This window comes from Nicotiana attenuata, chromosome 6, assembly GCF_001879085.1.
Source record: "Nicotiana attenuata strain UT chromosome 6, NIATTr2, whole genome shotgun sequence".
In the NCBI taxonomy this organism is placed as follows: domain Eukaryota; kingdom Viridiplantae; phylum Streptophyta; class Magnoliopsida; order Solanales; family Solanaceae; genus Nicotiana; species Nicotiana attenuata.
Window position 1 is genome coordinate 77741309 of NC_031994.1, and position 15765 is coordinate 77757073.

Below are 15765 nucleotides of genomic sequence, written 5' to 3' on the forward strand. Positions count from 1 at the left end.
GGGTTCTTACTCTTATGAGCCTCAGAAGCTATCTTTGGATCTTGAGAATAAGAAGACTCCACCAACAAATCCCTCAATCGAGGAACCTCCGGTGTTGGAGTTGAAGCCGTTGCCTCCACACCTCAGGTATGAATTCTTAGGCCCTAGTTCAACTTTGCCAGTTATTCTTTCCTCTTGTCTTACTAACATGCAGATAGATGCCACATTGGCGGTGCTCCAAAAATGGAAGAAGGCAATTGGATGGACTTTAGCTGATATTCGGGGAATAAGCCCCGCCTTTTGTATGCACAAGATTATTCTTGAAGATGATGCAAAGCCCTCCTTGGAACATCAAAGAAGGTTGAACGAGGCAATGCAAGAAGTTATGAAAAAGGAGGTGATCAAGTGGTTGGATGCCGGGGTTGTGTACCCCATCTCTGACTGTTCTTGGACTTCGCCGGTGCAATGCGTGCCGAAGAAGGGTGGTATGACCATGGTGACCAATGCGCAAAATGAATTAATTCCTACCAGGACAGTCACGGGATGGAGGGTGTGCATGGATTACCGTAAGTTGAACAAAGTGACCCGCAAGGCTCACTTTCCATTGCCTTTTCTTGACCAGATGCTAGATCGACTTGCTGGGCGTGCCTTCTACTGTTTCTTGGATGGGTATTCTGGGTACAACCAAATTTTGATTGCTCCGGAAGATCAGGAGAAGACTACCTTCACTTGCCCATATGGTACCTTTGCCTTTTCTAGGATGTCATTCGAGTTGTGTAATGCACCGGCTACATTCCAACGGTGTATGATGGCCATTTTCACTGACATGGTGGAAGATATTTTGGAGGTGTTCATGGACGACTTTAGCGTCGTGGGTGACTCATTTGATGAATGCTTGAAGAATCTTGATAGGGTGTTGGCCCGGTGTGAAGAAACCAATCTTGTGCTCAACTGGGAAAAATGCCACTTCATGGTTGTGGAGGGCATAGTCCTTGGCCATAAAATTTCAAAACATGGCATAGAGGTGGACAAAGCTAAAATAGGAGTGATTTCAAGGCTTCCTCCTCCGACTTCTGTCAAGGGGGCTAGAAGTTTTCTTGGGCATGCAGGGTTCTACCGGAGATTTATCAAAGACTTTTCGAAGGTAGTGAATCCTTTGTGCAAGCTATTGGAAAAGGATGCTAATTTCGTGTTCAATGAGGGATGTATGCAATCTTTTGAACTTCTCAAGCACAAGTTGACCACCACTCCTATTATTACCGCACCCAATTGGACCTTGCCTTTTGAGCTCATGTGCGACGCGAGTGATGTTGCGGTTGGGGCAGTTTTGGGTCAAAGAGTGAATAAAATGTTTCATCCGGTGTACTACGCGAGCAAGACAATGAATGATGCCCAAATGAACTACACGGTGACTGAAAAAGAGCTTTTGGCTATTGTGTTCGCAATGAAAAAATTTCGACCGTATCTCATGGGCGCCAAGGTCATAGTGCATAATGATCATGCCGCTCTCCGGTACTTGATGACGAAGAAAGATTCCAAAGCTAGGCTGATGCGATGGGTCTTGTTACTTCAAGAGTTTGATTTGGAAATTGTGGACCGGAAAGGTAGTGAAAACCAAGTGGCGGACCACTTGTCCCGCTTGGAGGAGAAGGGGAGGCCTCGTGATGGACTAGAGATCAACGATTCATTTCCCGATGAGCAACTACTTTCTGTGTCAGTGAATGATCTGCCATGGTTTGCGGATGTTGCTAATTTTCTTGTTGTGGGTTTGAGGACAGCTTCGAAGGTTCTTAGTTTTGGGTTTTACTAGCCAACTTTGTACAAAGATGCAAGTGAACTTATGAAGATATGTGATGAATGTCAAAGAGCGGGTGGTATTTCGAAGAAGGATGAGATGCCTCTTAATACCATTCTCGAAGTTGATATTTTTTATGTGTGGGGTATAGATTTCATGGCCCCGTTTGTCAGTTCGTGTGGCAATACCTTCATTCTAGTGGCTTGACTATGTTTCAAAGTGGGTTGAAGCCGTGGCTTTACCCAATAATGAGGCCCGAAGTGTTGTTGCGTTTCTCAAGAAGAGCATTTTTACTAGGTTTGGCACGCCTTGAGCAATCATAAGTGATGGGGGGTCGCATTTTTATAGTCGAGCTTTTGACACTTTGCTTGCAAAGTATGGTGTCAATCACAAAGTTTCTACTACTTATCATCCTCAGGCGAGTGGCCAAGTTGAAGTCTCAAACAGGGAAATCAAGAGTATATTGTCAAAGACGGTCAATGCAAATAGGACAGATTGGTCAAAGAAATTGGATGATGCTCTATGGGCTTATAGGACTGCTTACAAGACTCCGATTGGTATGTCTCCGTACCGGTTGGTGTGTGGGAAAGCTTGCCATCTTCCGGTTGAGTTAGAGCACAAGGCCATGTGGGCTTTGAGGAAGCTGAATCTTGAATGGGATGTGGCAGCAAATCTTCGTGTGGAGCAGCTCAATGAACTTGATGAATTCCGATTACATGCCTACTACAGTTCGTCCTTGTACAAGGACAAGATGAAGTACCTTCATGATAAGTATGCTCGTAGCAAGGAATTCAAAGTGGGTGATTTGGTTCTCTTGTTCAATTCTCGGTTACGTCTGTTTTCGGGAAAGCTTAAGTCAAATAGAGTGGACCTTTTGAAGTGGTGCTTGTCACTCCGTTTGGTGCACTTGACTTGAAAAACAAAAATGGTGAGATCTTTAGAGTTAATGGGCACAGAGTCAAGCACTATCTTGGCAAGATTGATGACAGCCACGTGGTGGCAATGATCCATCTGAAGTGATTTGATGGTAACCTACGTCGTGCTGCGATGTTAAATCGGGCGCTTCTTGAGAGGCAACCCATGTGTCTTTCTTTTTGTTTTTCTTTGATTTTCTTTTTAGTGTAGGATTTGATTTTGGACTAACTGGTTTTGAGATGTGTGTAGGGTTGTTTTGATGCAGTGCAGGACCAAGTTGGAAAAATGTGCACTCTCTGAAGTTTGCACTGCGGCCGCATTGCATTTTTCGCGGCCGCAATGGCCTTAGTGCGGGGGCAAAATTTCAATGCGGATTAGAAGCGTAATTAAGATCATTACGCATTGCTAGTTTAGATAGGAATCCAATTCCCAAATCTAGCTCCCTGTGGATTCAATCCCCAACCTTTTCGGGTAAAAGCTGCATCGACCGCTCTCGCCACTCTGTAGTGGTGCAGGGTTGGCTCCGATCAACGACCTGGAAAAATGTGGGAACTGGAGCCCTCCGCCTAGAGGATCCACGACCTATCATCATAAGGAAGACGCGACAATAAATAAGGGCAAGTAGCCAAAGGCCGGTATAGAAGAAGACACTTACCAGATGAGACCTTCGGCCCGAAACGCTTCACGAATGTTGGCCAGTCTCGAGTCTCCACCGCATGGTGCAACAAACGGGCTACCCAGTCCCTTATAGTGGCAATGGGACGGGGTGCACGCCCCATAGCTACAAAAGAAAGCGGTGAGTAAATATTGAGTTGAACGAGAAGAACTAATTTCAAAAATCTAATAAGTTACGACACTTACGATTATCATTCCACCGCTCCGGGAATCCAGTGGGGTTCGACACAATATGTTCGATCCTGACGAAGAAGTACTTGTGCCAAAACTTACGGCTCGCGACCAACAATCCTTTGGTCCCACGGTGCCTCAAATGTACCATAGTACCCCTGTGAAAGCTAGGGGAAAACAAGTGAATGAGGTAGTGGATGTCGACCTCGCATCCCGCCAACTCCGCATACTTTATCAACACCAAAAATATTTTATAGGTGTACGGAGAAAGTTGCGCCGGGCAAACTTGGTAAAATCGACAGAATTCTTCCGCTAACGGAAGAAGGGGGAAAGAATGACCGATTACGAAGGGATATTCATAAAAAGCGCGGTACCCTGGCATGTGGACCTCCACGAGGTCCCTCCCCGCCGGAACCATCTCAACATAGGGAGGAATTCTATATTTGGTACGTAGGGCATCTATGTGGGCCTGCCCGGTTTCAGATATTACTGGAGTTGGAGTAGGAGTTGGGTCCTTAAGAAAATCACTTCGAGACATGGGATACAACTCGTCTACGGTGGGGAAACTGTCCCCTTCCCCAGCCATCGTGTCTTCGCCTTCAGTAGGAAGCGCCGCGGATAGTGGGGTAGCGTCAAAAATCCCTTCACGAGGTCGGTGTGTTTTAGGCATGTCTATGGCGAGAGAAGTATTAATGAAACATAAAAGATCAAGGACAATGAATGGGAAAGAAGAAGTGAAGAGAATCACATAAGCAGAGCTGAAAATACGAGAGGGAGTGATCAGAAGAGAAATGGCCAAGGTTATCGTATTGACGCTTAATCATTCGGTTTCGAGATATTAAGAAGCCTTATTCATCTTGTTCGTCCCTTGCATCTTTCAATCTAGAGTTTATTATACTTGGCTGAGATTTACCTTTTCATCTTCTTTAATTGATTTAATCAAAAAGGTTTCAATATCTTTTGGGTCAAACATGAATGACATCTACAATATTGAAGGTTAGATTATATTACTAATATAGAGAAGAACTTTTTCATCTTATTGACGATCATTGTATCAAAGAAGGAGGTTCTATAAAAACCTTATAAACGAAGTAAACATTGAAAATCTATGTAACAGTGGAATAAGGAGTGCTGATTCTATAATTTTTGATAGATTGAATAGTTGGCCTCTAAATTCTGTACTACGAATGGTGAGACAATGGTGTGCAATGCATTTTCTTATATCAATCCATTGACTTGTAACACCTGGCTTCTTATGAGTAGGATAGTGATAAAGACATGGACCTTAAGATAGATTTTATACTAGAATTATAAGAAGTGATCAAATAATGGTCTAAAATGTCGAATAAAAAGGTGATTCGTCAAAAGAAATGCCTGATAACAACTGATAGAGTATAAATTAGTAGGCTAAATTTACACCACTTTGAGTCTTTAGGGGAGAAAACTGTAAAAAGTAGAGTTATTAAATTGAAAGATATCATATCTAGGATTAAATGTATAGAAAGTATTATCCGTTAAAATTTAGAGAAAGAAAGCCTGTAGGGAGTATTAGGCTGATCATCATGGGTTACTTTTAATTAAGTAATGAAATTCTTAAGCAATGTAACAAATTGCATTTCTTTGTCAATAAGTTAGATACATAGTAAAGATTAGTAATTGATCTGGTGATAATGGATTCGAAAGATTGATTGAGCTGAAGTGAAGTGACGAGGATTCTGAAGACTCCAACTGCATAAATTATGACCCCTGTGGAGTAAAGGACAAAAAGGCAAATGATGGTCCAATGTTGGAAGCTCATAAATGAAACGTAAGAACACTTTATTTGTGCCTTCTTCTTATACAAATGTTGTGAGTCTGTCATGATTTCTTTGTTACCAAACCCACCCACGTCTGTCAACTTTTGTATTATTTGTCTTTCTTGGTGCATGCTGTTACTTTCATGTTTCTAAGTTGTGATGTTGTTTTTTTGGCATCATGGATGACCGAACAAGTAGTTTATTTGTGAGGCTATTAAGTTCAACTATATTGAAACTTTTTTTTTTGATTTCAACTATATGGCTATATCAGAGTTGCTTAATTCCATCATGCCCATTTCTCTTCTGTTACAACTAAGTGTTGCACATAGTTCCATGAAGTCAGTCTTGCACACACCGAATATTATATATACTATGTTAGATATTTTGTGATAGAGGAATTGTAAGAAGGCCTTGCTTCTCTTAGCTTTATTTTCAGTACTCATAAGTTGGCAAATACTGTCGCAAAATCACTTAATAGTTTCAGCATCTCCGTGCTACTGGTGAGTTGGGTGTTCGAGTTCTCTTACACTCAAAACTATAGAGTTTAGGGTTGTCGCAACTGGGAGAAAGCTTGCAGCAAAGAAGTTTTAGCTCACTCAAACATGCATGAAGCACCAGAAGACATCACAAGTTGAGCTCAGAGCTCATTAATGAAAATCCAGAAGCTCCAGTAAGAGCTATTAATCAGTTATTTAGCTGGTTAATTATTTTTGACTCAATAAGCTGAAAGTGTATATTTTTTCTCCCACGATTAGAGCAGGTGGTTGCATTTTTTTTTTAACAGATAACTTCATTTGCTTGATTTGAATTGTACCCCGGGCCGGCTCTAATGTACCTCCACTCCGAGTAAGGCTCTTGCCTTAGGCCCCCAAATTTTGGGGGCCCCATTTTTAGAAATAATAAATTTATAAGTATTTAAAAAAATAATATTTAGCACTTTTTGTATAAAAGTATGCTTCAAAGAAAAGAAGTTTTCAAGATTATAGTAAGTGATAAAATCTTATCTAATATTAACAATTTTTAAGATAGATTAAATATGTTGGTTATATTATCAATTGAAAAGGAATTATTAGAGGAAATCGACATAAAAAAATTATTAACAATTTTTTTAAAAAAAAATTTGGGCCTCACATTAAACTTTGGCTTTAGGCCACACATATGTTTGAGCCGCCCCTGATTGTACCTCGATATTGAACCTTGTATTCTCTTTGATATCTTCTCATAAAAGTCCTCTACATTATGTACTTCCAGTTTGCCGGTTATTCTACAATTAAAATTGACAAACTCAAATGTTAGATAATTTGTCATATATTTTTTTTCTTTTTCTTTTTGACCAGAAAACTAACCGATCTTGTGCTGTAAAGTAGTATATTTACCAAAAAATATATGTGGTGTAAAGATATAAGTCTAGGATATATTTCAAGTTAACTAAATTGTTATATCAAATTCAATATGCATATTAATTTGTGCTTGACAAGGTTCTTCAGTTTAACACGTCAAATTAAATGCTAACTAAATTTTCTTTCTTTAATGTCTTTAATTTTTTTTTCTGAGACAAATATTATAAAGCATGGACACATATGTCGGGCCCGTGATCAGTCCAAGATGATCTTTTTATTTGCGTCGCATTCCCGTGTTGCAGTTTCTTGTGTCAAAACTTTCAGGAAGGTCATGCATGCTGTGCAGTACTAGAAATATGTTTTTGACTGTTGTGAGACTTGAAACTTATCAGGTCATACGTGCAAGGTGATACTAACTACTTACTTGTTAGCTAGCTGGTGCCAAATAAAAATGCCACTGAAAAAGTTTGGTAGGATGGACCAAGAGGAAGCTCCAAAGATGTGACCACAACCAATTCATGATCCTTTGTTCATCAAGATTAAGAAGAGGAAGAGGAAATACAAGTGTCAACAAAAGGATATACTCTTTTATTGAAGTCAGGACCAGCTTTTTAAAACAATTATCAGTAATCAGAGTATACTGGACATTGTTTTTCTATCACATTACTAATTCTGATGGTGTGTTAATGTGAAATCTTTGCAAGAACATTGATTACACTACTTTGTCCAAGTACTGGACAATGTCTTTTTTGTTTCCATTACTAACTTAGATTGATGTGATTTTTTGTTGGATTTTTTGAACTGGATAGTCTGTGAAATAAACATTATTCCTGGAACAATTATGGTGCTTGCATTATATAGGGCATGCAAATAATGTTGTTATTGTATTACCATTCGTATTGAGGCTTCTTGTGAACATCCTGAATCGAACGAGATTTTGGAAAGAATCTGATTAGGGTTTTGTAGAATATTCGAGAAGAGAGAAAATAAGAGAGACTGAATTTGTGGCTCGATAAATCGATAAATCTGATTAGCCTAACTAACTAATTAACTAATGGCTATGTACAATAAAATAATATCTGGCCAAAATACTAAGATTGCCTTATTGGGCCTGAGGCTTCTGATAGCCCAACACCCCCCTTCAAGTTGGAGGGGAAGAACACCTTCAACTTGGACAAGAAGGACTGATGAAGCATGCCAGTAAGAGGCTTAGTGAAGATGTTGGCAAGCTGATTAGAGGTGGTAACATGAAACAGCTGAATCAAGCCATCTGCTAACTTCTTCCGTATAAAATGACAATCCACCTCGATATGCTTGGTTCTCTCATGAAACACCGGATTCTTAGCAATATGAATGGCAACTTGATTGTCACAAAAAACAGAAACATGATAAGAAATAGGAACAGAAAGATCAGGAAGCAGCCTAGTGAGCCAGGTAAGTTCAACCATCAATTTACTGAGTGCCCTATATTCTGCCTCAGTGGAGGAGAGTGAAACAACAGGTTGTTTCTTAGATTTCCAAGAGACCAAATAGTCACCCAAAAAGACACAAAAACCAGAGACAGACTTGCGAGTATCTAGGCAAGCTGCCCAATCACTATTAGAATATGCTGTGAGAGTACAATCAAGGGAGTTAGAGTAGAATAGCCCAACATCAATGGTGTCCTTCAAGTATCTCAACATGTGAAGGGCAGCAGTCATATGAGGCAACCTGGGAGCTTGAAGAAACTGACTTAAATATTGCACACCAAAAGAGAGATCAGGTCGAGTATGAGTCAAGAAGAGAAATAGTGTAACAGACCCAAGAAATAGTGTAACAGACCCAAATCTTTTATTTTAAACTCATTGTCCAAGAATTCCTTCAAAGCAGAAATCTCAACAAGATTGTTCCCTGTCAAAATGATATCATCTACATACACAACAAGAATCAAAATGTTACCAGAAGACCCTTTTACAAACAAGGAATAGTCATTTAAGGAATGAGTGTATCCTCTTTGAACACAAAGCTTGAGACAACTTTGCATACCATTGTCTGGAAGCTTGATTCAAGCCATAGAGGGATTTTTTTAGCTTGCAAACTAAGAGGGCAGATGAGGAAGATGAAGAAATGGAAAGACCTTGAGGAAGCTTCATATAAACCTTTTCATGTAAATCACCATGAAGAAAAGCATTATTTACATCAAGTTGAAACATAGACCAACCCTGCTTGACAGCAACATCTATAAGGCATTTAACAGTAGACAACTTGACAACAAGTGAAAAAATTTCAGCGAAATCCGCTCCCTCAACCTGTGTATCACCTCTAATCACAAGCCTTGCTTTATACCTTTCTACACTACCATCCGCTCTATATTTTATTTTATAGACCCACTTGCACCCATTGGGTTTCTTTCCAGCAAGAAGTTCAACAATATCCCAAGTCTTATTGGCATCTAGTGCCTCAAACTCCTTTCTCATTGCCTCTTGCCAGGCTGGAATAGGAGCTTCCTGAGCACAAGTGTATGGTTCAGATTTAGTAGGCTGAACAGAAGAACAAGAAAAAGAGGCAGGTAGCTGATATTTATAATCCTGTAAATAGGAAGGAAGATGATGTGATCTGTCAGATCTCCTTAATGGAGGGACATTAGTTACAGGGACAGGAAGAATGTCAGGATTGAAAGTTGGGGGTTGAATAGAGGAAACAGGATTGGAAACGGCAGGAGAATTAGGTGGAGAATGCAAAGGAGCAGAAGTTGCAGCTTGAGAATCAGAACTAGGAATATTAGTAGTAATAGATGGTGATACAGGAGAGGAACTGTTGATAGGAGAGGATGGAGAGGAACTGTTGACAGGAACATCTGCAGTGGATATAACATGAGGAGGTGGCTGAGAAGGTACAGGAGTAGTAGTGTCAGGAGGGGGATTCATCACTACACTCTGAGGAAGAGAATGGGACTGCGTAGCAGGTGATGGACAAGAAGAAGACTTATCAAAAGGAAACACAAGATCATGAAAGACAACATCTCTAGAAATGAAAAATTTGTGAGTATCTAAACAATATAACTTGTATCCCTTTTTGGCAAAGGGGCATCCCAGAAACACACATCTCATTGCCCTTGGTTGGAGTTTATCTCTTTGTGGAATTGGTACAGTTGCATAACACAAGCAACCAAATGATCTTAGGTGAGAATAATGTGGGACTTTCCCATATAATATTTCAAATGGTGATTTGTTGTTGAGCAATTTAGAAGGAACTCTATTGATGATGTAAGTGGTTGTTAATAAGCAATCACCCCAGAATCTAAGTGGTAGTTTAGACTGAAAGAGAAGTGCTCTAGATGCTTCAAGTAGAGTTCTATGCTTCCTTTCCACCACACCATTTTGTTGTGGTATGTGAGGGCAGCTGGTTTGATGAATGATGCCATTATCAGAGAAGAAGGAAATGGTTATGTGACTGAAACCAAGTTCCAAGGCGTTGTCACTTCTAATGGTTTGAACATTCACATTAAATTGAGTTTTGACCATGAGAACAAAGGCTTTTAGAAGAGAGAATGCATTACTTTTAGACCCCAATAAGTGAGTCCAAGTAGATCTGCTAAAATCATCCACAATTGTTAAAAAATATCTAGAGCCAGAGTAAGTAGGTGTGTGATAAGGACCCCAAGTGTCAACATGAATAAGTTGGAAAGGTTTATTGGTCTGAATGCCGCTGTCAGGGAAGGGCAACCTAGTTTGTCTAGCCATAGGACATACATTACAAGGAAAACATTGTTTAGAAGAAACAGAGATAGCAGAAATAGTCTCCATTCTCACAAAAGGAACATGTGCAAGTCGTTGGTGCCAAACAATGTCCATATTATCTTGTGCAGCTTTATTACAAGTTGAAATGGAAGTATTTACAGAAGTGGGGGAAACATCAGAATATAAGCTGCAAGAATTAAAATTTTCAGCAATAGAATTGTGTGGGAGAGATGTCAAAGGCAACTCTGACTTGTAGAGTCCATCATCCACTCTACCAAGCTCCAGAGGCTTCTTCAGAAAATGGCCCTAGATAAAACATCCAATATAAGTGAACATAACAACGCAAATGTTGTACCAGTCTACTCATACAACGCAAATGTTGTACCAGTCTACTCACAGATATTAAATTGTGATGAAAAGAAGGGACATAAAGGACATTGTGTAATGTGATAGATTAATTTAATGAGTAGGATCCTGTACTTGTAACCTTGACTTTATAGCCATTTGGAAGAGAGACTAGATATGGAATAGTTAATGGAATTATATTGAAAAGGACATCTTTATTTGAGGTCATATGATCAATGGCACCAGAATTAATTATCCAGATTAATTTTGTAGAGTTTGTAGAGTTGGTGGTTTTTGTCAGCATATAAGAACTAGAACCAGACACTACAGGATCAAACAACAATATACCAGCAAAATTGGCAGATGCCGTGAGATGAGGTGGAGTGATTGAATCATATAGTTGAGATTGCTGAAGCAGATTTATCAACTGAGTGTACTGCTGATGTGTTAGACCAAGCACTGCAGAGTTTTGACCCTCAGAAGCCACAATAACACCACTGTTGGCATTAGGAGTGTGGCCAGATGAATTTGGGTTGGAGTCATTGGAGCATTCACATTCTGTAGTCGCATTTGCTGCAATTCTCTTACCTTTGGTAAACTTGAAATTAGGAGAAAACCTATGAAGCTTGTAACACTTATCAATTAAGTGTTCAGGCTTCTTGCAATATTTGCAAAAGAGATTACTCAGGTTTCCTTTACTCTGATCAAAATTAACCCTTTGAGTATATTGTCTTTGAGGCTGAACAAAAGATGCCTTGTTGTTGAGGCCAGACACATTAAAGGATGCAGATTCAGAACTGAAATTTGGACCAGGATTTACTTGTCTTTGTTTTTCATCTTGTAAGAGGATGTTATAGGTGTCATCAAGTGATGGAAGTGGTTGCATCATCAGAATATTACTCCTAACCCCCAACATATATATATCTTATTTAGACCCATTAAAAATTGGTGGATTCTATCCTCTTCTTCTTCTTTCAGAAGTTCTGCTCTAATAGGGCATCCATAAGCATTTACCTTATTACTATGCATTACCCTCAATTCATCCCATAATTTCTTAAGTTTGTTGAAATAGGAAGCTATGTCAAGAGCCCCTTGCATAGTGGAAGCAAGTTCTTTCTTTATTTCAAAAACTTTCATCCCATTAACTTCCCCATATCTTTTATTTAATTGTTCCCAGATGCTTTCGCCAGTTTCTGAATATTGAACACTCTCAGCAATTTTTGGAGAAAGTGAACTAGTCAATCAAGAGATGACCATATTATTACATCTGTTCCATTGTTTGATGTGTGGAGAATTTTCAGCAGGTTTGGGGCAAGTACCATCTACGAAACCAATTTTATTCTTAGCAGACAAAGATACAATTATACTTCTTTTCCACCCACCAAACCCTGTACCAGAGAAAGGTGTGTGGACTAAGGAAATCCCAAGGATATCGGAGGGATGGAGGAACATTGGACTGGAGGAATCAATAGCAGTAATATTACTGGTTTCGTCAGTACTACCCATTGTTCACAATCCAAAATACACCAAACACAAATATCACAACAACAACCCCCTGAGTTCGAGGAGTACATCAGCTCTACTATAAAACACAAAATTTTGAGAAGAAAAGATATTACCAGCCTCTTTTGCAACCGAAAAGAGTACGACCTTGATAATCACGAGAGTCTCCAAAAAAACCAGGATTTGAAGGCTGGAAATCGAAAACCCTAACTTCGACGGTGAACTCGAACCCTAGCTTCAAACGAATACTGGAACCCTAGCTTCAACAACGACAGTCGCCACTCGAAACCAAGAGAAAACCTCAAATCAACCGAGATAAAAGATATAAGCTAGAAATTGCAGAGAATTCGAAGAAAATACTTTGCGAGATAAAAAACACGATTCTGAATTTTCTTCTCTAAAATGAACGCGGGTACCATCGCTCGATTCAGCATAACGAGATCAATCAGGATCCATGCTCTGATACCATGTGAACATCCTGAATCGAATGAGATTTTGGAAAGAATCTGATTAGGGTTTTGTAGAATGTTCGAGAAGAGAGAAAATAAGAGAGACTGAATTTGTGGCTCGAAAAATCTGATTAGCCTTTCAGCCCTTTTCTATTTATATGTGTGTCCTTTACAAAAAGAAGCCTAACTAACTAATTAACTAATGGCTATGTACAATAAAATAATATCTGGCCAAAACACTAACATTGCCTTATTGGGCCTGAGGCCAAGTATTCTGATAGCCCAACACTTCTCGCTCATTATCTTTTGGACATGCATGTTTGTATAGCTTTCAAATGGTTGTTGTGACTTAATGATGACTTCGTCTGTAAATAACAAAATGCTTCTATTTCATAAGCTAACAACCCATAATCTTATGAACCTGCTGTTCACAAAAATAATGATCACACAGAATTCTCTAGCTTTGAATCTTCTTTAAATGTTGTTGGGGTTTTAAGTATATTAAATGCTTAAAAGAGGGTGAATGGGAAATGGAGTGAAATGAAAATTTTAAGTGAAATTTTAAGTTTCCCCCTTTGATGAAGGAACATTGTCCCATATTGGAAGATGAAGAGGTTTTTTATGGGTATATAAGCAATTTCTCTTCTTCTAGCTCTTATAGAGTTGAGAAGAAGGCAAGCCTCGCGCCGTCGTCGTTGTCACTCGCTCGGCTTTGGCTTCGGTCAATTGATTGATTAATTTTTTGGACCAAATTTATTTGTTAATAGTAAAATATTAACAGAAATGTTATTAAATATTCGTTTTAATAATAGAATATTAATATTAAAACAAATATTAATATTAAATCCAATCAGTTTTCCGTTTTTCAGTTGTGTAACTGAAAATTAAACTACCCTCTTCAATTTTCTTTATTTTCCCTCTTTATTGTTGTGTAAATAGCCATTTATGTTATGGCATTTATGTTATGGCCGTTTTGCACCACTTCAGATTTCAGGTCAACTTTGGCTATAAATACAAGTCTATTCTCTCAGAATTTCCATACGATTTTCTGAGTTTCTCCTCCTTCTTCTGCATTGTTTTAACTTCAAAGAAAGCAACAGTAAGTGTGATTTGCTACCGAACTTTGTGTTCGCTGAAACACTGGGGTTTGAAGTACCACTACACCAGTGTGTAATTCGTTCTATCCTGGGAGGAAATAATCCATAACCTTGGGTACTAGGAGGAGATTAAATTTCTTAAGGAAACACTGTGAATTCAGTGGGCTCGGATTCAATTCTGTTTCTGTTTTTTTTATTTCTGTTTATGTTATTTTATTTTCTCCACAATTATTTTACAAATAAAGTTTACTAACAAATCTTTCATATATTTGTGCATGCACATGATGACAGATCATTAATGATGCTTACTATATGCTAATCCCAAGTCCATTGGGAACTTGTGGTCTCATTAAATAAACTTCTCAATACTCAAAATGCATTATCCAGATCTTACTGCTTTCCTTTTGTGTTACGGTAGCTAAAAAGAACATGATTGGAAGACTTTGATAGACTTCTTCACAGTAAGTTAATGATGCTCCAGTCTCATGTTAGTAAAGCTCTAAATTGAAGTCTTCAAATTTTTTGGACTTTCAAGTGTTTTTAAAATTATCAACCGTATTTCTTCTCTAGATTACAGGTATATATACAAATGTGGTTTTCCCGTTAAGAAAAGGGAAACAATATAGATTGTGTAAAAACATTAACATGCTTTGCCTCTCATTATCTTTCCTTCGAGACCCCATAACATAAGAAAGTCGTGGAGTGCATAAGCCCCTTTAGAGATAGGGGCGACTTTCTTGTGGTAGTAATTGCGAGCGGACTGCAATTCGTCTGAGCTTAGTCTTCTCTTCTGAGACGATTGGATTGGAATCCCCCAGGAAAAAAGATCAACACTCTAATTTGGATGATTCTGTGACGACCCTATCTTATCCTATCTTGATTACCACAATCCCCCTGTTCGACAAAAGTTGCATTTGTATACAATAATCGGATTGTAGCGGGTATAGTTTAGTGGTAAAAGTGTGATTCGTTCTATTATCCCTTAAATAGTTAAAGGGTCCTTCGGTTTGATTCGTATTCCGATCAAAAACTTTATTTCTTAAAAGGATTCCTTTTCCTCTCAATCACAGATTCGAGAACAAATACACATTCTCGTGATTTGTATCCAAGGGTCACTTAGACATTGAAAAATTGGATTATGAAATTGCGAAACATAATTTTGGAATTGGATCAATACTTCCAATTGAATAAGTATGAATAAAGGATCCATGGATGAAGATAGAAAGTTGATTTCTAATCATAACTAAATCTTCAATTTCTTATTTGTAAAGAAGAAATTGAAGCAAAATAGTTATTAAACGATGACTTTGGTTTACTAGAGACATCAACATATTGTTTTAGCTCAGTGGAAACAAAATCCTTTTCCTCAGAATCCTATTAAATAGAAATAGAGAACGAAATAACTAGAAAGGTTGTTAGAATCCCCCTCTTCTAGAAGGATCATCTACAAAGCTATTCGTTTTATCTGTATTCAGACCAAAAGCTGACATAGATGTTATGGGTAGAATTCTTTTTTTTTTTCAATTTTGTTCACATCTTAGATCTATAAATTGACTCATCTCCATAAAGGAGCCGAATGAAACCAAAGTTTCATGTTCGGTTTTGAATTAGAGACATTAAAAATAATGAATCGACGTCGACTATAACCCCTAGCCTTCCAAGCTAACGATGCGGGTTCGATTCCCACTACCCGCTCTATATCTATTTATTCTAAATATTTTAATCTATTCATTAAATCAAATTTAGTTTATTAGTATTAGTACATCATTGAATATACAATTCCAAAAATTCATTCACATCCGATTCTTTCTGGGTTTTCTTTCAAACAAAAAGTTAAAATACGAAAAAAAATCAGAATGAAAAGCATCCATTGTCTAATGGATAGGACAGAGGTCTTCTAAACCTTTGGTATAGGTTCAAATCCTATTGGACGCAATTTATTTCCATATATATATATATTTTTTTTAGATTTCGATAGCAA

At 38.4% G+C, this 15765-nt stretch overlaps 1 non-coding gene across 1 annotated transcript; it reads left to right on the top strand.

Annotated features, from left to right (window-relative positions):
- On the top strand, positions 15648-15719 carry TRNAR-UCU. Its single transcript has one exon. It is a non-coding gene; the product is annotated as a tRNA-Arg (tRNA).